This window comes from Tupaia chinensis, unplaced genomic scaffold (genome assembly GCF_000334495.1).
Source record: "Tupaia chinensis unplaced genomic scaffold, TupChi_1.0 Scaffold000164_1, whole genome shotgun sequence".
Lineage (NCBI taxonomy): Eukaryota > Metazoa > Chordata > Mammalia > Scandentia > Tupaiidae > Tupaia > Tupaia belangeri.
The window spans coordinates 4,847,050-4,871,319 of record NW_006159638.1 but is presented as its reverse complement, the minus strand read 5'-3'; the positions used below and the strand labels follow the sequence as shown (position 1 = coordinate 4,871,319).

At 37.3% G+C, this 24,270-nt stretch overlaps 1 pseudogene; it reads right to left on the bottom strand.

The window, feature by feature from the left end:
- Nucleotides 1-2,607: 2,607 nt before the first annotated feature.
- LOC102495257 (ADP-ribosylation factor-like protein 6-interacting protein 1) overlaps nucleotides 2,608-24,270 on the bottom strand; it is a 43,979-nt pseudogene continuing 22,316 nt past the window's right edge.

The window sequence follows — 24,270 nt, the reverse complement described above, 5'->3', positions numbered from 1 at the left end:
GACCGCGATTCAGGTTTGAGACCTGATGAAACTCACATCAGGCATGTCCAAAATCCTGAGAGGGGAATGGATGAGAAGGGATTGAGGCATGGGCATCCCCCCCCAGGGGGTGATTTCTTGTCTCTCTGTCTCTAACAGGTGAGCACACACACCCTACAACCAAAACAAAATCTCTCTCAAAAAAAGAGTTCTCATCCAATGACCTAAGCACCTCTCAAAGGTCCCACTTCCAAACAGCATCAGCTTGGGGGTAAGAAATTCAACATTTGAATTTGGGAGGGACATAAACACTATTATATAATAAATGTCAAAATAATTATAAGTAAAGTTCTCTTTTCTTTCTATAAAAATTGTCATAAAGCGACCAGCAGATGGTGTAATAGTTATGTTGCTGGACTCCAACGTAGTCTACTACTATTCGGGTTCCAGACCCCACTACTTAAACTCACTCCAGACGCATGTGCATGTGGATGTGTGCCCAAAATCTCGAGAGGAGAATGGAGGAGAAGGGATTGCAGTGGTGTGGCCATCCTCCTCTGGGGGTGATTTCTTGCTTTCTGGCTCTGTCTCACTCTGTCTCTCCTGTGAGCACACACAACATTTTTTTAGAGGAAAAAAAATCTCTCTCTAAATAAAAAAATAAAATTTTTAAATTTTCTAAAATCATTTAGTTCTTGAAATTAAAAGGAAGTATTTGAATTCTACCAGATCCAGCAAACATCACTCCCTACTAATGTTCAAAAATTGAAAGATAAAAAATAATAATAGAAAATATATGTATATAAATAAAAATTTCTTTTACCATTTAAGGTCCAATTTTCTTTCTTTTTATTTTAATTTGAGATTCCAGCTTTTTAATTTTTTTTTCTCTTTTACACAAAACAAAGTAGAAGAAATAATACAGGATTAAAATTACAAAAGTAGCCAATCAGAACATGTATCCACAAAAAAAAAAAATCTGATTAGGAAAACAGACTTATTGACAAAGAAGAAACATGTAAAAGGTAGTTTTCTTATGAAATTTAGAAATTATCATACACTACAATGTGTACCACTGTTTACAGTAATATTAAAGGGGAGAAAACATTTAGGGATGGATATACCACAAGGTACAGGTTTACAGTGCAATAAATTTATCAGTGCAATAAATTTACAAAACTATATTACAACTAGTTCATAAGCTTAAGAAGTGTTTCCAAATATGTCACATTTTTGGTCCTCAGAGGTACATTCCTACAGATTTCAACTATTATAAATTTCTAGATGTTGAGAGGGAAAGAAGGAGAACAAGAAGCTTTTCAAAGAGTTAAAAAATCTACATAGATCATAGATCTGAGACCAACTATCATCTACAAATCTGCTCTCACCAATAGCCCTTGGAATTTTCAGAGAAAAATACAGGGGGAGAGTCAGACACTTGTGTAGTCGCTGTTTCCTATACACAAAATATGAGAAGCAAAATGGCCAGTATGGCCATAAAATGACAATTGTGAGGCTTATGTTTACAGGTTTATTCTGTTCTCAGAATTAATAAGATAAGTCCATGGGGCTGACCGTAAGCTGTTTTCTACTGAAATGAATCTTGACTAAACACAGGAATATTTTTTGCCCTTTTTTGACTGGTCTTGAAGTAAAGGTCATAGTCATGTCTTAGCCTATTATTACGGACTTTAAAGTCAGTTGAGAACCTGAAATTAAAAATATGCTAAAAATCCTAAATATAATCTTTTGGAAATTTGCTATTAAAAAGCCTGTAAGAATTAACTTATTTGAAGTCTAAGTCCAAGGAGTCAGGAGCTCTATAAGCCTATCAGATTCCCCACTTGGGAAAGGACCAATATTTCTGTGAATTGCAAAGCACTGCCTAAGGGAGAAGTAAATTCTACATACCAGAGCATGGACTTCGTTTCACATTATTTCATGGAGATTCTCCTCCCATGGTCAAGAAACAGAATGAGAACTGAATCTTCACTGGTCTCTTCATCAGAAGTGGTAAACTTGGTCTTTATATTCAGGAAGCCAGACAGCTTTTTAAGCACACTGGAAGCAGACAGTAGAACCAGCTTCCTGTAACCATACCATTGCTAAGGCAAATAATTCCAACAGTAACCCAAAGTCACTGTTCACTATATTACAGAGAGGTCACCACTATAGTATGTGTATATATATATATATATATATATACACACACACACACACATATCTCTCTGTAATATAGTGAACAGTGACTTTGAAGGCACCAGGTCCAGGACTCAAACCATGGTTGGCAATGTGAGAGTATTCAGCACCTTAACCACCATGCCACCTGCTGGTCCCAATATCTTAAAGGAAGTTATGTAAAAGAAAGAACTTAACTAAGCCTGGGTGAGAAAAATCAAAACAAGTTATACTCAGTAATGAGTTAGCCAAAGATGAGAATGCACCCAGTTACACTTGACACAAAGACACTGTGCAGAAAGCCTTAGGTAGCAATCTGAATCTGTCAACTAAGAGCAGTGAGGGAGAACAAAGAGTTACTTCAGTAACATCTTAGTATCTGGAGAGCACAGGAGAAACTGTTTCCAGGGACAATGTAGACTCCATTAATCACACCAAGAGAGCAGATGGTTATTCATTTTTCTTTTCTTTTTGTTTGAGAAGCTTGTTTATCTCCCTTTTGACCATTCTAATGTATTTTGAAATGATCCCATGTTGGTTTAGTCCAGGGAACACTAGTACAAAAGTCACTATGGGGTAGGGGAGGAGGTTGTGGACTTGCTGTCCCACCCAAGCAACCACAGCAAGAGAAACAATCATGGTCATGAAGTACATTTCAGGCTTTTCTTCCTGTAGAGTAAAGAGGCGTTTCCACCAGTTTACAACTCTGTGTCGAGTTTTTAATAGATTGCTGTACATTTCATGGAATCTTTGTTGTTCTGTGGTCCATTAATTGGAGCCAAAAATCCTAAGTGCTAGAATGAGACCAGGTTGTCAGCCAAGCACAAAAACATAATGAAACGGGAAACACCCGACAGAACAAATGGATCTAGATAGTAGATAATCAGAAACACCAAAGAAACCACATCCATGGTGGCAGGTGGAAACCAAGCTCTTTCCCATCAGAGGACTTTATTGGCCATCAGCCTCACTTGTCCCCCTCCTTGCAGCTCCTCTTCTAGACTTGCAGTATCTGCAGCCAGCAGCTTGGTATGAGTATGAGAAAGAGACAAAAAGCACCACCCAGTGGGGTATGATCACACAGTAATACCTTTTGCTTCAATCCTTCACTCTGTCAGGGACCTGAGCACACACATGGGCGTGCAGTGTGTTTTTCAAGCCGAAAAGGGGGCCATGTAGAATTCGGCTTCTTCTGTGCAGCACCTACCCACTGGACAACAGAGCTGGCCTTTTGCCCAGACCATATCCCTTGGATTTAAGAAACTCCATCCATTCCCATGGCTTTAATTACACTATATATGTTGTGGGCTGCCATAATACACTAATACAGAGGTGCCAACTAAACTCCAGACTCATATTCAGCTGACAGCTAGAAATATAAACTTCACTTTTAGTGACCAAAGGCACTTTAAACTTATCATTTCCTCCCTAAACCTGATCTTCCTCTTTTCCTAAAATAACAGGCTTGTTCAAGTGTGTACCTTTGAATAGACTCTTCCCAACATTTGCACTAAGCTTTTTCTATTGTCTCCGTTCTTATGCTCTCCTAAACTAGACTTGCCAGAAAACTTCAAGGATCATTTCAGACGCCACCAGTGGAAATAGTGGTTATATTAACAATATTAATATACTAAGTATCATTATTATGTATTAAAATATTAAGCAATTACACTATGTGAGTAATGTATTCGCCCTTTATATGTGAGAAAAATTGGTTCTAGAGCATTTAAATGAAGTGCCTGAGTCTGAATAAATCAAAAAAGATATATTCATATTATGTTCATCAATGAGTTTTATGTTATATAAGAAACCAAGGACAAAGTCATTTATACTAAAGAGAGTCCAATGTTGTTAAATTAATAATACTCAATATAGGCTTCAAATTCCTATTATGTTTTCTAGTCTTATGAAAGTATTATTGACTACTCAGTTGCCATGAGCTTAATGATTAATAGGTAGTTTTAGTATATGGCTTTTAAAATTAGAAGACATTGAAAGGAGTTTAGCAAATATTTGCTGAGAAAGAAAGATCAGTATTTCCCATGAAGATGATATTGGATTACAGTTTACACAAGGTGATTAGCACAGGAAAATTAAGCTCTTGTGTTGAAGAACACAGAGTGCAGGGATCAGGAGTCAACAAATGTTTCTGTTAATGTACAAAGAGCCTGCTCATTTCTACACCATACCTTTATGACTGATGACTGTGTTGGACATATTAAGAAGTTATGATTTGCCTTTCATTATTTATGGCCTTAGGAAAGCTGAACTCAAATGAACCATGGGTGGTTCACTGAGAGCCTTTACTTTAACCCAGATACCTATCTCAAACCACTGAGGCATAAAGTATTCTGAGGTAGCTGTAACACCAAATAAATTTATGCTGATGCTTTGCTACTCCACGAAAGTGTGTATGCGAGTGTTTCAATGAAACTCCAAATTATCTCCACCGTAAGAGATCATAAACTGCTTCTAAGAACCTTCAAAGCATTGCAAAAATGTTTAGGAATATAGCAGTCTGTGAAAAAAGAGATTACAGATAGAGAGTTAGATCAATGGGAATGGAGATAAAACAACTACAATATGAGACTGTTGTCATACAATAGGGGAGATTAACCTATTTGTGTCTGTTTTAATAACTGTTCTTTTATTTCATACTTCCTTTTTTTTAAAATATACTCTTGGGACCAGCAGATGGTATAGGGGTTAAGGTGCTGGACTCCCACATGCTTGACCATGGTTCGAGTCCTGGACCTGGAGACTTTAAACTCACACTGAACACATGTGCATGCATGCCCCAAATCCCAAGAATAGAGTAAAAAGAAGGAATTGTGGCATGTCCATTCCCCTGGGGAGTGATTTCTCACTTTCTGTCTCTCTGTCTTTTTCTGGCAAGCACACATACCCTATAGCAAAAATCTTCAAAAAAATAAATACTCTTACTTTTTTCATTTTATTATAAACTACATATCCCTAGCTTTTATCTATTTAGATGATCTAGGAGAGATTTACCCTGCTTTAAAATATACTGAACTCAAATGAAACATGGATAATTCACTGAGGACCTTTACTTTAACCCAGATAGCTATCTCAGACCACTGAAGTATAAAGCATTTTGAGGTAGCTGTAACCCCAAATAAATTTATGCTCACGCTTGCTACTTTACAGGGATAATACATTAGTATGATAATAATAAAATATTATAATTTCTCTCATTATCAAATTCAAGGATGAAACTGTCTTATTCTACTCCATGTAAAATGGAAATCTTAGTTTTTCTTCTCCCTCTCCTACATTTGTAAATATAATCTAAGGAATTTTATATATAAATTATTCACATCAAACTATTATTTTCAATATTACACATTTTCACTTAAGAAGTACACTGGAGAGATATGAGACATTTTGGTGAACTATAGACACCCATCGTGGTTTCTCTCTGCAAAGAAAAGCTAAAAAAATGTTGGATAAATGGCTACACTTCAAGTAAAGGAATAAGATGAGATAGGCAAAATACAAGAGGAACATAGTGAGAAGCTTCTGGAGCACTGAATCTCTGTGTAAGTTTCTGGGGGCACTTAAAGGGGGAATCAATACTCTGTACTCAGAAAGACATCATACCTAGTCATAGCCACCCAGTATGGGGGAGAAAGTGAGCAGAATTTTCATCTGAAATTCCAAACTCCCTACTTCTACCTTAGACCCCAGCACTCTTCAAATACAGGAGACTTACAAAACTGACACAAATCTCATGCTCATCTTAGAGAGTCACATGGATTTACCACCTTAGAAAAAGCACTAGACCCCACACCCCAACCTCAAACCTTAAATGCATGCATGGTACCATCTTGAGAGTTGATCCAAGGTAGAATGAACAATACAGTAAAGATAGGGTGACCTGTCTCCTCCACATCCTTGTAGTACTGTAATCACACTGACATATATACATACAAGAGGGAAGACTCAAACTAAGGGATTCCCCTGAGGAAAGGCAGGGACCTAGCCCAAATACTGAAAACACTCTATATTTCAGGGAAAAGAGGGTACAACACATGGAAGAGGGTGCCTCTGCGATCTGGAGAATCAAGGTGGAAACCTCTCGATTCAACAACTAAAGCCTCCTAGCTGCATTTCCAACCAAAGACCAAGGACTCTGTTCACCTCCCTACCCCCTCCCAGAACATGGCATGTGAGTGTACCCATCACCAGCACAAACTGAGGAATCCGTACATTCCCAATTGACTATCAGACCTACACTATCCCTCCCTGAAACATGAGGCTGTCAATGGCTCCCTGCACCCTCTTGCATTCTATTGTGCAGCTCCTTGGGATCTCCTTAACCTGTGAATGTGGGCAGAGGGGAGGGATGGATTATGGAAAGGAAGCCTAGGGATCTCTCCCCATGCACTGTCCCTACCCACCTTCTTGCTGTGCAGAGTCCCACACAGCCCAACCTACTTCCTAGTCATGTGGAGGAATACACATAGCTCTATACTCTCCCACCCCAACAACAGGCACCACCCCTCCTACCTGCAATGAAGCACCTGTAGGAGTGAGGGATGCCCTAGGAGATAATCAGGCACTGGGGCAGACAGTTTACTACATCTGCAGGGAGTGCTCACAAATGGTGAACTAAACAACTAGCCACTCTTGAGTCACAATTTCCCAACCAGCACCTATGTCATTCTTGTGTGTAATCTATTTAAGACAGAAGATAGTACTTATTTTCAGCTGATAACTTTACTTGGCTACTTCACCTAGGGGAAGATTCCCACACCGTGTAGGGTCTAATAACTCTGGCAACCACCCCAGAAGGCAGCTGCTATTATTGGTTCAAGGAAATATACTCCCTTCCACAGGCAGAACATTAGTTTGGGTCAACACTAACACCACCCAGAGTCTGAAAAAAGAGGCCTGGAAACACTCATAGCCTCCACTGGAGTCTCTGAAAATACAGAGTCTTCTATACTGAACTGACCAGAACCAAAGCCAAAACGATCCATTTAATTAGCACTAAAGGGAATAGCCATAGGGAAGAAAAAAAGAAAAAGAAAATGAACGAATAAAAAACATACTGCCACTATAATTCAGGAAGAAGAGAATGCCACTAGATCCCTAAAAATCAATGCAGAGACAGAAGATAGATGAAAAATAGAAAGAAAGAAACTAGCTCTCTCTCTAAGGAACATATTAACTCCTCTCTAACAATGGACAAAATGCTGAAAATCACAGAAATATCAGAAATAGATTTCAGTTTTTCATAGAAAAACTCAATGAGATGGAAGATAGTAGACAAAAAAAAATCTGAAAGATGACAAAGTTTATGACAAGAATAAGAAATTCAATAAAGAGCTAGATGTCATTTTTTAAAGATCCAAATAGAAATCCTGCAGATAGGGAACCAGCAGTTAGCGTAATGGCTATGTCGCTGGACTCCCACGTAATCAACCGCGGTTCATGTCCCGGACCCGGTGGCTTAAAACTCATGCCAGGCACGTGTGCATATGTGCCCAAGATCCCGAGAGGAGAAAGGAGGAGAAGGGATTGTGGCGTGACCATCCCCCCTGGGGGGTGATTTCTAGCTTTCTGTCTCTATGTCTCTCTCTGGCGAGAGCACACGCCCTATAGCGAGAGCACCCGCCCTAAAACAAAAATCTCCCCAAAAAAAAAAAAAAAAAAAGAAAGAAAGAAATCCTGGAGATAAATAAATACAGGAAATAAAGAATTCTGTGGAAAATGTCAGCAAGAAATTAAATGATGAAGAAGGAAAAAAAGTCTGAATTTGAAGATACAACCTTTATAATATTCCAAATCATCAAAAAAGAAAGGAAAAATAGCTATTAAAGAAATAGTAAGTAAATAAATAATATAGACTAGGGCCAGCAGGTGGTATGATGGTTAAGGCTCTAGACTCCCATATGGCCAAACATGGTTTGAGTCTGGGGTCTGGGAGGCTAAAAATTACAACAGATGCATGAATGCATGCCCAGAATCCCAGGAGGAGAATGGAGAAGGTATTGCAGCATGGCCATACCCACAGGGGGTGACTTCTCACTTTCTCTCTCTCCAGTGAGCACACACCACTCCTACTATAAAGTGCAGGCAGTGGCAGAATATGTCTAGGACTTCAGCTCTTATCAGGTGCATCCTTCCCCATGGCTCCAGGTTTCACTGGATTCTGATGACGTTTCCCATGTAACTTCAAGCCCCCTGAAGTCATAGTGGTTTGGCACGGCTGCTAGGCTCACTCTGGGTACCTTAGCATCAATTTTTGGTTCCCTTAATCCTACCCTCACCTTTATTAAAGTCTTTTCAGTATAATCAACTGAGTAGAACTCTACATTCTACCATGACTCAATGGTAAGAGATTAAAATAATGAGTTTAAATTGCTTATTACAATACTTAGCACAAAATATTCAGCTTTTATTTATTTATTTGTAAAGGTTTTTGCTATAGGGCACGTGTGCTTGCCAGAAAGACAGAGAGACAGAAAACAAGAAATCACCCCCAGAGTGAATGGCCATGCCGTGATCCCTTCTCCTCCCTTCTCCACTCGGGATCTTGTGCATGCACACACATGCGCCAGGCATGAGTTTAGGCCACCGGGTCCAGGACTCGAACCACAGTCGACTCCAAGGGAGTCCAGCAACATAGCCATTACATCAACTGCTGATCCTGATTCCGCTTTTAATAATAGGCATTATGACTACTATTATAGAATTATTGTATTATCTTCCCATAATTTTCAATACAGCAAAATATTTCTCCAGAGGTCAGCTTTGATGCTTATTTTCTTCTTACATACATGAAAAAGATTTCATAACTCATAAGTTCTAGATATAGCACTATCATAGTCCACATTTATAAACTGACATCAAGTCCAATTTAATGGAACGACTCATACACATTACTTTAGCACTAGATAAATATTATTTATAAAAGCTTTTAAGAATCTCTTAAGGATATTTTATTCTACCAAAATATAAACATTTGAATGGCATTTATTGGAATATTAGTTACGAAGCATAGAAAAGTTAAACACACATCTAAAATATTTACTGTGGTCTTCTAATGATCAAGTGACCTAAATTACAAAGATTTACAAGCTTTAAGAATGCCAGTTATCAGGATCAGCAGGTGACATACTGGTGAAGTTGTTGGACTCCCACATGACTGATTACAATTATACTCTTGGATCTGGTGGCTTGAAACTCACACCAGGTCCATGTGCATACATGCCCAAAATCTGGGGAGGAGAAAGGACTACAACGTGGCAATTCCTCCTGGGGAAAAATTCTCTCTCTCTCTCTCTCTCTCTCTCTCTCTCTCTCTCTTTCTCTGTCTCCATCTCTCTGGTGAGCACACATGCCCTATAGCAAAAATCTCTCTAGAAAATAAAAAAGAATGTCAGTTAACAGTACAAATGTCTTTCTGTTTGACTTCTAGCCAATAGTAATCCCACATATCCATTCAATACTTCTAACACATAAAACTTAAAGTCAGTTGTTTTATTTTAACTTAACATAGCCCATTTTATTCCTTTCTTTTACCTTACCCTTTACCATTCTCATTCACTTTAACCCAAGGTTGTACATGCACACACAGTAACTGTTTTGGAGAGGCTACCTGACAGATTGGTTAAAAAATAAGAATACATAAGATAATTGATTGCTATGAAAGTGAAGTTTTTCTAAACTATTACAGTAGCTTTACAATTAGACTAAACTCAAGTTTTTGATTGCCCTAATGAATAAATGAGCATTTAAAGCACCTACTGTGTTTTATGCTGTGGGGGGATGAGAGTGAGAGGATATAATGTTTCAGTCAGAGTAATTACTATAGGCTGAATATTTATGTTTTCCCCAAAATCCATATGCTGAAACCTAATTCATTCCCAGGTGATGGTGTCTGGAGATGGGGCCTCTGTGAGGGGACTTGGTGTCCTTTGAGAAGAATGGAATTAATGCCCTTAAAAGAGAGCCTGGAGAGCTTCTTAATCCCTCAACTATTTGAGAGCACTAAGACAAAACAGCCATCTATGACCAGGAATCACATCTTCATCAGATCTGCTGGTGCCTTGTTCTTGGACTTTTCAGCCTCCAAAATTGTGAGAAATATTTTCTGTTTCTAAACCACCCAGTCTGCAATGTTCTGTTCTAGCAGCCTGAATAGAGTAGGAAAGTGATTAGGGAAGGCATCTCTGAGAAAATAGCATTTACTAAAGATCTGCTTATGAAAGATCTGGACCACCAGGAGGCGTGTTTCAAGTCCCAGATCCCATGGCTTGAAAATCACACTAGACATATGTGCATGGGTGCCCAAAATCCAGAAAAGAGAATGGAGGAGAAGAGATTGCAATGCGGCCATCCCTTCATGGAGCTATTTCTTAAGTTCTCTCTCTATCTCTCTCTTTTACTCTTTCTCTTTCTCTATCTTTGAGTATAGGTGCCCTATAGCAAAACAAAAACAAAATTTCAAAATAAATTAAAAGCAACTCAACTTTCCTTAATACATTATTAAGTGGCTTAATAATAGCACTTTCAGCCATACCTCACACACCACTATCCCACCATTCTCTCTCCTGTTGTCTAAATTTTCAGAGAACCTAAAAAGCACATATAATCCAAAACCAAAGTTCTTTTCCTTTCCCTGGTATGTATTATTGTTCAGCTGCAGTTTATTCTTGTTGTTCTTACATGCCACAAGAGTGCTGGCCGGTGCTAGTTCTACCTTCCATTCTCTGTTGCTAGTCACAGTATTTCTTTGATTAAGCTCTATTATGGGCAGACATAGTCCTTGGGAAAAATGTGACCCAGTACATGACCCTGCATCCTCAGTGCACTCTATCTTGGGCCCAGGATTAAATCTTGATATCCAGTTCCTTAGGGCATTAACCATCCTTTGAGGTCCCTGATATCCCAGAGCCATGGAAATCAATTAGCTCACGTATCTGACCCTTGGGTAATCTACAACTGCTATCTCTTTTGAGACCCAAGGAAGTCAGTAACACTACTTGATTTTCCAACTGGAGAAAAACACACAAGCTTATTCCAGTCTCTCTTCTAGATATAATATTATCTCTAATATAGCCTAGCTCTTTGAAACCAAAAGATCTACTTCTAGATTTCCTTAGTGAGAGAAGAATCTCCTGGAGTTCTCACTTTACCCACATATAAAAGATTAATTCATCCGCCTCCTCTTCTGTTTCAACTTTCTAAAAAGTAGACCCCAATTTTCTCTGAGGAAGGCACAGATTTTGAACACTTTCCTTCCCCATTGGTAAAATATTTTGTGCCTCAAAATATCTTTTGTATTCTTCCAAAGATAAGGTGGTTATGAGGAATGTTGCTGGTTGGGGCCAAATTGGAGCACACTAGGGTGCTGTTTATTAACTAAGACACTCCATGTATATACCTTGTGGGTCGCAGCCTAGAGTCAGTGTACTCAAACTTCTTCCACTGCCTTATAAGGGATCATTCTCCAAGGTAAACATTCACAATTTGCTCTATAAAGTCTGGAATCTTTGTTTTGTTTTCAGTAATATATTCCAACCTAGAACAGTGCCTGTCACAGAATGGATATACAATAAATATTTGTTAAATAAATGAAAGTTGGCAGTTATTTGTATCTAAATTAGATTAGTAACTTTATCCAAATTATAGAGAAACTCTCATTCAAGATTTTAACACAAACTTTAAAATGTTTATGATTGACACCCTAGGCGGCTGCACTGCATTTGAACTACTAAGTTTTGCTAATTAGTCTTTGTATGGCAACTGTAAAATGCCTTTGTTTAGAATGTGCACTATCACTATCAAGTCATGTGAGCTAACAACAGCACTGAAGTAATTTTCAGAAAGAAGACTCAGCTTCTCCAGATGAATCTGGAGGAAATTTTCTCTAAGTGTGGAAGCAAACAATATCCCGCAGTTCTTCATGTATAATGAAACTTCGAAAAGCAATTTGAAACTAGACTGGTTTGCATAAAATGATTCATCAAAGCATTTGAGTTATTACCATTTGCTCTTCTTGCAAAAGATGCCTGGATACTATAATAACCACAAGAGTACAGCTGTTTATTTGTTAATGGCTCTAAGAATTCACCAACTGCAGCACAGCACCTTCTAGCAATAAGAAGCATCACAAGTAGGGGCTTGCAGTCACAACCTCTGTGGTCACACCATCTACCATCAATCTAAAGTTGTATGAGGCTCTCATGTATGCCCAAGTTTTCTCATCTCTAAAATGTAAATAGCATCATGCTGTTCTTAGCTCATGACAGTATGCACTGCAATAATAGTAAAATAATATAAATTTAATAAACAGATATCTTTATTTGCCTTCCAGTCCTTACTTCGAATTCAATATAGCATCAGCCACGTTCACTTGTTTATGTTTATACATTAGACAGCAAATTTCTGACTTTGTGCCTGCCTTCACACTGAAATTTTTATTTATTATGATCATTTCTTAAATTTGTGATAGAGCACATGAGCTCACCAGAGACAGAAAGAGAGAAAAGGAAAGTGAGACAGCAAGCCACCAGGTCCAGGACTTAAACCATGGTTGGTCATGTGGAAATCCAGCACCCTAGCCACTACACTATCTGCCAGTGACCACATCACATCCGAATTTTTGAAAATCATAAATTTTACTCCTAATTGTGCATTTTAATTATCTACATAAATTTTGTTTTGTTTGATAAAATCAGAGAGATTTCTAATAACCTGTAATAATTTGCTATAGGGACTCTCCAATATATCTTTTCCAGATGTAACTTGTCATTTAATGGACTGGGATTTTTCTGCCTTCCTCTTAGTTAACATAATGTAAATTTATATAAACTCAGTTATCAAGATTTCCAGTTGCATTAGCATTTGAATGGCTAATGACAAGAGAATTAATTACTTTTCCAGTTGGCTATATGACCCAATTCACTATGCAGCTAGCTATCAATTCTTCTTAGACCTAATCTTTTTACATTTATTCAGGAATGAAATCACACCACTGAGACTATGCTACAGGAACAAATTATAGGAAATTTGAAAGGAAACTAGCTAGATGATCATCCTTCCTCCTAGGCAAGTCATTTTCAGTGTAACTATTCACATAACTGGAATAGAAGTGAAAATTGTGGCCTGAATCATCATGAAACAATCTCAGGTCTCTATTTCACTTGCTTCTCCAGGGATTCATATACATTGTTTGCAACCTTACGTCTTGTACTAATTCTTTATTTTCATGACTGATTTTCTTATTCCAGACTGATATAATAATTTACCAAGAACTGGGTGGCTTAAACAACACTTTTTTCCCATTGTTCTGGAAGTAAGGACATGCAGAATTAAGGTGGTAGTAGGTCTGCTCTCTGGTGAGAATCTGCTTCCTGATTTGCAGCTGACCAACTTCTCTTTGTATGTTCCCATAATGAAGAACAGAGAAAGGAAACAACTTCTTGTCTCCTCTACTAAACCCATCATAAGGGTTCCACCCTCCTGACTCCATTTAACCATTGTTACCTCCCAAAAGTGCCACCTCTAAATACCAGCACATTGATTATGAGGATTTCAACATGAATTTGTGGAGAAGAGGAGGGGACACATTCAGTTCATAGTTGTACTACTATAGTTATTGATGATATCAACTTTTTTTTTTTTTTGGAGACGTTTTTACTATAGGGCATGTGCACTTGCCAGAAAGATAGAGAGAGACAGACAAAATTGAAAAATCATTCCCCTGGGGGGATGGCCACACCACAATCCCTTCTCTTCCATTCTCCTCTTGGGATCTTGGGCATGCCTACACACGTGCCTGGTGTGAGTTTAAGCTGCCGGGTCCAGGACTTGAACTACAGTAAACTACATGGGAGTCCACCGACATAGCCATTACACCAACTGCTGGTCCCAATACCAATTTACCAATTTTTTTTTTAAAGTTTGTATAGCTTCTTTAGAAACAAATTGTTTCATGTTTGATATACGGGATGCAAATCATTTGGGGGAGAAACATACGTTAAAATCTCAGGTTTCTGAGTTAAAGAGGTGAGTGTGTCACTGCCATAGCTGAATAAATAAGCAAAATAAAGAAAAGTCAAATTGCTAGAGTCTCCAGAGCATAGCATTACATCGATATATGAGGAAAGTTTGGAAATATAAATAATTCAGTCCTTTTATGTTAATAAAATTATAACGATAATGAAGATCATAAATGCACTAAAAATTCCTCAACCCCACCCTAAGCCCTTATGGAAGGTGAAGTATAGCCACATGTTATCCACATATTATATTGAACTATTATATAAGAAATATTTGTCTACTTTCTACCTTTTATTTATTCAACAATTTATTTATATCAATATGAATTCAGATTTTTATACTTTAGACTATAATAAAATATTGCATTATTTTTAAGATGGAGTGTAGTCATATCATAATCCTCATGCCTCAGCCTCCCAGGTAGTTCTACAAGCAAGCACCACCACACATGATTTTTTAAAACAATTCTTTTAAAAATTTCTGGTGAGTGCAAGCACTCACTAGAGACAAATGGAGAGAGAACTCATCCCCTCTTCGGTGTATGTTCACATGGAAATCTTTTTCCTCTATTTCTTCATCTCATCAGGGTCTGGGGCATGTACACACATGGACCCAGAGTGTTTTTCAAGCTTCCAGGGCCCAGATTCAAACCATGCTTGGCCATGTGGGTCCTGGCTCCCTATGCACAGTACGTAAGCAATGGACTATAGTGCTGACCCCAACTTTTTTTGGACAGTCATACTTTGTTGACCAGAACAGACTCAAGTTCTCAGTTCTCCTGCCTCAACCTCCCTAAATTACTGGGATTACAGGACAACCTCACCATGTTTGACATGGATATGGTTCCAGTATGCACAGCTTAGTAACATGTGCCACCTGTTATATTTGTTAGTTGCTGCTTAAATTATGTCTGTTTTGACCATTGTAGGCTCTTTTGGTCTGGCTTTTGTGTTCCTTTACCATATCCTTAGCCTTTGTTTTTGAGCCTTTCCTTAGTTTCTGTCACAATAAGGAATTGTGCATTCTTATTTTTCCTGCACCAGTCCTAAAAACAACCATTTCTCCAAAGAGTTTTGGTTTACTTTCATTCAAAAATAGCATAGAGAAATCAATATATTGGTGCTAAGTGAGGATTTGATATATTTTGAAGGAAGTTCCAAGAGGATTAGCTGATGAACTTAATGAAGGTCAAGGATGATTTAACGTGAATAGCAAACAAAATATAGAGATTCCACTAATTAAGATAGAGTGGTCTGAGTGGGCAGGTTTGTGGGACAGGGGATTATCAGGACTTAAGGTTTGAACATGATTAAAATGCTAGATATTCAAGTGCAAATGATGAGCAAACAATTAAATATTTTACTCCAGATTTCCCAGAGGTGTTCTTTATCTTTAGATGAAGAGTTAGTATATAAAGACTAGTGAACAGCTTAATATCACACATGAATGATTCTATTCATTATAGGAAAAAAAATTCTTGAAAGTAAAAATGCTTAAACATTGAAATAAATATATTTTAAAAGTTATTGGGATTAAAGGCTTAAAAGTAAGGTATGAGCCCATAAAATTCTTAGATTTAAACGTAGGGGAGAAGCTCATGGATATTATCCTTGACGATGTTTTTTTGGCTATCACACCAATATCTCAAAACAAAAACCAAAATTAAAAAGTGTGTGCCAGCAGGTGGTGTGGAGGTTGAGGCAGATGGATTCCACATGGCTGACCATTTGGTTCAAGCCCTGGAACTGGTGGTTTGAAAAACACACTGAGCACGTGTTCAAAATCCTGAGAGAAGAATGAATGGAAGACAAGGGACTAGCATGGCCATATCTGAGGGCAGAGGGATGCGCTGATTTCTTACTTCCCTTTTTTCTCTCTCTCCAGCAAACACATGTACCCTATAACAAAAAGGGAAAAGAAAAAAAAAAGGACTACATCAAACTAAAAAGTCCTGCATGACAGGACGAAGAAGCAATCAACAAAAGAAAAAGGCAGCTTATGGAGTGGGGAAAATATTTACAAACTGTATACCTGATAAGAGGTTAGTATCCAAAGTACATAAGTCACACAACTCAATAGCAGGGAACAAATAACCTGATTACAAAACAGTCGAAGGACCTGAGTAAAAATTTCTCCAAAGAAAAAATAGAAATGTCCAATAAGTATATAAAAGGTAATCAATCAACTGATCAACATCACTAATCATTAGAGAAATGCAATCAAAACCACAATAAAAATGGTAGGCAGGTGGCATGGTGGTTAAAGGCATTGTACTCCCACAAGGCTGACCATGGTTCAGGTCCTGGACCTGATGGCTTGCTTTCTCACTTTCCATCTCTCCCTATCTCTTCTGGTCAAATTTAATAATAATAATAATAAATAAATAAACTTAAATTAAATATTTAAAAAGCAAAATGAAACCACAATAAGACATTAGCTCACACATTAGAACAACTATTATTTAAAAGACAAGAGATAACAAGTGTTGGCAACTTATAAATCACCCATGTAAATTAGCACAGCCATTATAGAAATCAGTACGAAGCCTTCTCAAAAAAATTGAAGATAGAACAAGTATATGACTCAGGAATCCCTCTTTCTGGTCTATACTTGAAGGAGATGAAATCAGCACCTCACAGAGAGGGTTAAGTTCCCATTTTTATTGCAGCATTATTCACAATAGCCAATAAATATAAACTAACTGCCCACAAACACATGAATGGATAAAGAAATTGTGGTATGTATGTTTATACACAGTCATGGACTGTATAATGATGTTTCAGCCAAAGGCAGACCTCATATGTAATGATACTCCCATGATCTTATAATAGGCTATACCATTCAATCTTTAAAAAGAAGTAGGTCCCATGGGACCAGCAGTTGGCGTAATAGCTATGTTGCTGGACTTCCATGTAGTCTAATACGGTTCGAGTCCCAGACCCAGTGGCTTACGCTCACGCCAGGCACATGTGCATGCATGCCCAAGATACCAAGAGGAGAATGGAGGAGAAGGGATTGCAGCATGGCCATCCCCCCTAGGGGTTGATTTCTCACTTTCTGTGTCTGTCTTTCTGGTGAGCACTCGTGCCCTATAGTAAAAATATCTCAAAAAAAAAAAAAAAAGAAGAAAAAAGAGAAGAAAAAGGTCCTACCATATGTTGCAATGTGGATGAACCTAGAAGACAGCATGTTAAGCAAAGTAAGTCAGACACAGAGAGAAAAATACTCCATGATTTTTATTTATATGTGGAATCTAAAAAAAAATGCAGAATATATAAAAACAGAGAGTAAAATGGTGGGTATTGGGGCAAACAGGGTGGGACGGGTAAATAGGTTTAGATGAACTTGACAAAGTTGCAATGTTGTAAGATGAATAAGTCTAGAGGGCTAATGTACCGTAGTGTGACTATAGTCAATAATATTATGCTGTACACACAATGGAAATTTGCTGAAAGAAAGATTTGAGATACTTTTACCACAAAAACTGAAGTTTGGTAACTAACCAATATTTACAATACAAACAGAAATGGCAAGGTGTATTTTGCATTAGAAAGTTTTTCCCATGTCAAAGGGAATGTACAAATTTTTCCAAATTATGAAGTGCTCACAAGTCCAACCTGGTGGCACAGTCAGCAACACACAAAACAACAGTGCTGAGAGCCACATGACTGACAGCAGGTTCAGATACCCTGGTCAGCTTGAAAAACATGCTGGATGCACATGTGAATATCCATGATCCTGAAGAGCCAGAGGACTGGGAATCTCAGTGTGATGACACCTTCAAAGGTACTTTCTCTATCTCTTTCTCACACACATGCTCTCTACAATTAATCATATAAATAAATTTTAAAAGAATGAAATGTCTGTAGAGAAGACAAGATTCTTTTTAGTCTTTATAGTATATATATATATATGGCATATGTAATATATCTGTATTATTGATATAACAACAAGCCTGGCAGGAATTTTTTTAAAAATCCTATCACTAACAGAAAGCTTTGTTTTAATTAACTAATATGTATGGCAAGGTTGAAGATAAAAATATAACACTGAAATCTGTCAACCCTTCCTCCTCTCCAGATATGGAATGTCCTATTAAAATCTATAAAGAAAGTGAATTTATCTCTTTAAATCCTGATGTACAACAGGCCTTTCCCAGGATTTATAAAGTGCAAAGTGGCATGTAATCTATCACCATTTACAAGCTGCTGGATATTATCTAAAATCAAAACAGAAATAATTCTATTTGGACAGTAATTGGTCTTGTCATCAGACAATAAAACAAATTAGGCTTTGTGTTGGTTCATTCCGTCTTTTGAACTTCCCTGGATGTTGAAATCAAAGGAAATAATATTGTCTCTCTAGAGATCAAACAGCATGATGAGAAAAACTACTATTGTGACAGCAAAATGCTAAATAAAAGGTACTCCTGTTTAAAGGCAGGGCTTCACCAAAACCATTCCTAATCAAAATATATCCAACATGTGTTTAAAGATCTTCACAAAAGCAAATTTCAGGGCAAAGACATCTTCAATCAACACGATACCAGTCTAACAGCATTGTTCCCTCATGCCACTGAGTTATGTCCTATGTGCTCTGTCTGCTATTTCTGAAGTTGCCATCCTACTTTTAGGCTGAAAATTTGGCAACAAAAAAATAAGAGCATAGAATACATAAAAGGACTGCATAAAATTGAAACCTACCTCAAATCCTAAAAATCTAACAAATTGAAAATATGTTTATTTACACAAATTCAGCTGAGAGTGTAAAGTTCTCAAACATTTGTGAAATAAATGAATGTCATAAAATCTTAACAAGATCACCATCATGCACATTTCCCCTACTAGCATTGTTCTTCATACGAGAAAATTATCCAGCTGGGTAGGAATTTCAAAATACGATCTGTTTTATCTTACTCTAATATCAAATGGTGCACAGAATCCAAAATAACTGTTATTTTTATAATTTTTTAACTTCTGGAAATGTTACATTAAGATAGCATAATTGTGGGACCAGCAGTTAGCGTAATGGCTATGTCTCTGGACTCCCACGTAGTCGACCACGGTTCGCGTCCCGGACCTGGTGGCTTAAAACTCACGCCGGGCTCATGTGCATGCGTGCCCAAGATTTCTCACACACATGCTCTCTACAATTAATCATATAAATAAATTTTAAAAGAATGAAATGTCTGTAGAGAAGACAAGATTCTTTTTAGTCTTTATAGTATATATATATATATGGCATATGTAATATATCTGTATTATTGATATAACAACAAGCCTGGCAGGAATTTTTTTAAAAATCCTATCACTAACAGAAAGCTTTGTTTTAATTAACTAATATGTATGGCAAGGTTGAAGATAAAAATATAACACTGAAATCTGTCAACCCTTCCTCCTCTCCAGATATGGAATGTCCTATTAAAATCTATAAAGAAAGTGAATTTATCTCTTTAAATCCTGATGTACAACAGGCCTTTCCCAGGATTTATAAAGTGCAAAGTGGCATGTAATCTATCACCATTTACAAGCTGCTGGATATTATCTAAAATCAAAACAGAAATAATTCTATTTGGACAGTAATTGGTCTTGTCATCAGACAATAAAACAAATTAGGCTTTGTGTTGGTTCATTCCGTCTTTTGAACTTCCCTGGATGTTGAAATCAAAGGAAATAATATTGTCTCTCTAGAGATCAAACAGCATGATGAGAAAAACTACTATTGTGACAGCAAAATGCTAAATAAAAGGTACTCCTGTTTAAAGGCAGGGCTTCACCAAAACCATTCCTAATCAAAATATATCCAACATGTGTTTAAAGATCTTCACAAAAGCAAATTTCAGGGCAAAGACATCTTCAATCAACACGATACCAGTCTAACAGCATTGTTCCCTCATGCCACTGAGTTATGTCCTATGTGCTCTGTCTGCTATTTCTGAAGTTGCCATCCTACTTTTAGGCTGAAAATTTGGCAACAAAAAAATAAGAGCATAGAATACATAAAAGGACTGCATAAAATTGAAACCTACCTCAAATCCTAAAAATCTAACAAATTGAAAATATGTTTATTTACACAAATTCAGCTGAGAGTGTAAAGTTCTCAAACATTTGTGAAATAAATGAATGTCATAAAATCTTAACAAGATCACCATCATGCACATTTCCCCTACTAGCATTGTTCTTCATACGAGAAAATTATCCAGCTGGGTAGGAATTTCAAAATACGATCTGTTTTATCTTACTCTAATATCAAATGGTGCACAGAATCCAAAATAACTGTTATTTTTATAATTTTTTAACTTCTGGAAATGTTACATTAAGATAGCATAATTGTGGGACCAGCAGTTAGCGTAATGGCTATGTCTCTGGACTCCCACGTAGTCGACCACGGTTCGCGTCCCGGACCTGGTGGCTTAAAACTCACGCCGGGCTCATGTGCATGCGTGCCCAAGATCCCGAGAGGAGAATGGAGGAGAAGGAATTGTGGCATGGCCATCCCCCCTGGGGGGTGATTTCTCGCTTTCTGTTTCTCTGTCTCTTTCTGTCTGTCTGGCGAGTTCACGCACCCTATAGCAAAAACCTCTACAGAAAAAAAAAAAAAAAAAGATAGTATAATTGTGACCTGGTTTCAATCTTGCCATTGAGCACACATGCCTGCTGTACTTAGGAATGTCTTTGAGCCTGAACCAGAGCCTTCGTGTGTGGGATGCCCCACAGAGCATCATGTTTCATCATGTGCCACCATCTGGTCTCTCCACTTTCAGTTCAGTAAGTATTTATTCAAAATGACAGGCAACACAGGTATTGATTACAAGATAACTGTAGGATCAGACCTCATGAACTATTGTTTTTTTATCTGTATATATTTTTGGCAAAAAGTGCATAAGGATTATAAATTATTAAAAATCAATATAAGAGTTCTAATTCTGAGTTTTACTAAGTAAATTTGGTTTCATTTTGACCTCTATGGGCTCCATTTGCAGAAGCATAGTAATAATAATACTAACCACCAAAAGATTATGATAGTAAAATAGGACCATATATAAAAAGTAATTATTAATTATTAGTAGCAGTCATTAATGGGTGTACAATATCTGCTAGGTACTATACTGAGCTCTTTCTATGTATTATCTTATGTCTTATTTTTAGAAAAAAATGTTACACCAGAGAACACAAGCAACACAAGAGAAAGAGAGAGACAGAGAAATCATCCCACGATGGGACCTAGTTACACATCAGTCTTTTTTTCTGCAATTCTCCATCCCATCAGAATCCTGAAGATATGCATTGATCAGGCATGTCTTTCAAGCTACTGGGAACAGGACTCAAACCCTGATTGGTTATGTGGGATCTGGCTTTCTCTACACATTGTTTAATGGCTAACTACAGGGCCAGCCACATTTTCTGCTTTTAAAGAACTCTACAAAGAGAAGTTATCACTTTCTCTTGAGCTCCTTGTAGCTGTTTCTAACATATCATTTATAACAATATATTATCACTACTGACTTAAATGTCTGTTACTCATTTATGGCAAGCTTCTAAAGAAAAAGTAATGTGCTTTATTATCCCATTCTTAAAATTGAACCTCTTGGGACCAGCAGATGGCATAATGGTTATGTCACTGAATTCCCACATAGTTGGCCATGGTTCGAGTCCCAGACCCTGTGACTTAAAACTCACGCTGGGTGCATATGTGTGTGTGCCCAAAATCCCAAGAGGAGAACAGAAGAGAAGGGATTGCTGCATGGCCATCTTCCCTGGGGGGGTGATTTCTCACTTTCTGCCTCTCTCTTTCTCAGCAAGCGCATGTGCCTACACCAAAAAATTATCTCTCTAAAAAATAATTTTAAAAATTGAACCTCTTCTTTTAGGGAGTATATGTTTGATGTTCTAATCGTTTACTGACTGATTCAGTCAATTAAGTTGACCTTGAGTTGTTTATTGTAGTTTCTATGAAACAGTAAGATCTTTCTTCTAGGCTTATTCTTTGGGAAATAAGGGTACCATGTGCTCCAGTATGTCATGCTAGAGGTCGTATGGGAAGGCTTCTGTCTTTGTACCCCAGGTCTATCTGAACATACTGGGAGTTCTGCTCATCACACCTGTGATCCTGGCTGGATGTAGGATGAGGGAAGGATCATGGCATCATGACCTTGTCAAGAGAAAATCCTCTCTTGAAGAAATAAATAAACCTTAAATATATACATACTGAATTTTAGTGAGAATATAAAACAATGAGCAGTCATATATTGCTGGTAAAAGTAGTAAATCATACATACATTTTTGTGAACAAATAAGATAATTTTAAAACATAAACACCCACCCTAGTACCCTCAATTCCATTCCTAGTTATTTACCTAAGAGAAATAAAAACATATTTCAACAAAATGGCTATACCTGAATGTTCATATCAATTTTATTACAATAGCCCCAAACTGGAAATAGCCCAGACATCCAACAGCAGGAAAATACACAAATTGTCATACGTTCAACGAAATATTACTCAGCAGTTAAAGAGGAGCAAAGAGTTAATAAATTAATTACTCTCAAAAACATATTGCTCAGCAAAAGTAATTCATTACTCATATACAATAATATATTTGTGTATGATTCTGTTTATGTGACCTCCAAGATTAGACAAAACTAATCTGTGGTCATAGACAAAAAGAGGAAAAATCAGCAAAGGGAAACTTTGTCTGGGACGAGGAAATATCCTATACTCTCTTTTGGGTGGCAGTTAGGCCTATATACACAGTTGTCAAAATTAATCAAAATGGGGGCCAGCAGTTAGCGCAATGGCTATGTCGCTGAACTCCCATGTAGTCGACCATGGTTCGAGCCCCGGACCCAGTGGTTTAAACTCACACTGGGCGCATGTGCGTGTGTGTCCAAGATCACAAGAGGAGAATGGAGGAGAAGGGATTGCGGCATGACCGTCTCCCTTGGGGGTTGATTTCTCGCTTTCTGTCTCTATGTCTCTCTCTGTCTTTCTGGCGAGCACACATGCCCTATAGCAATAAAGCTTCTCAAAAAATAAAAAAATCAAACTGAACACATGAGACCTGTGCAAGTATTATATAGAGATATGCAAATTATATTTAAATTCTAAAACTACTTGTACTTTTCTAGAGTAAGGGAGACTAAAAATACATGGAAATCGAATACAACAGGTAATCTGGAATTTTCTTCTGTTACAAAATATAACAATATGCAACAGTTCCTGAAATTTGAATAAGATCCATGGATTAGGTAGCAAGATACCATCAAGATTAACTTTTTAATTTTAATCATTGTCCCAAGGCAATGTTAGATCATCCTTATTTTTGGAAAATGTTCACTAAAGTACTCAAAGTTCACAAGGTTCACATCCACAAGAAAATAAAAAGTATATACAGTAATTTTTGTACTATTTTTGCAACTTTTTTTTTCCGAAATTGTGTCAAAACATAAATCTAAAAGAAAAAAATTGCAAGTAAAATGTTTTTAGAAAGTCTTGTTTTTCTCACAAACACTGAAATGTGTGATCATGCTTTATATTGTATCTCTGGACACTTAGTCATTACTGATAAAAGTATTTAAACATATTCTTAATTGTTCATAATACAATCACATGTCTGATAATATTGTTTGGATGTGACTTAGTTGATTTCTGACTGATGACTTTTACAACCTGGATCTGCATTAAGCACTTTACATTTTATAATGTGAGTTTCCTGTTTTTAAGAGAGAGCACAGATCACCAGCTAAAGTAGATCATGGTAAAGTTCATCTTTGGGATACATTACTACTGTGATCTCTTCCTCTAAAGCAAATCGCCCTGGGCCAAAAGGGTCTTTGGCAAACATAGGCAGGATAAAACATTGATGGTACAGTTCTACAGGGAAAGCTAATTGCATCCTAGGAACTGACGAAGCACAAATCAAGGAAGTAAAGAGACAAATAAAAAGGAGCAGGAAAGTGACAGCTTCAAAGGGCCCATTTCTGAGTGCCAGAAAAATAAAGGTAAAATGGTGAAGGTCCCGAAGAGGCAGCTATTAAGGACAAGGCTCACCTGAGAGGGAGATCAAATGACATATGG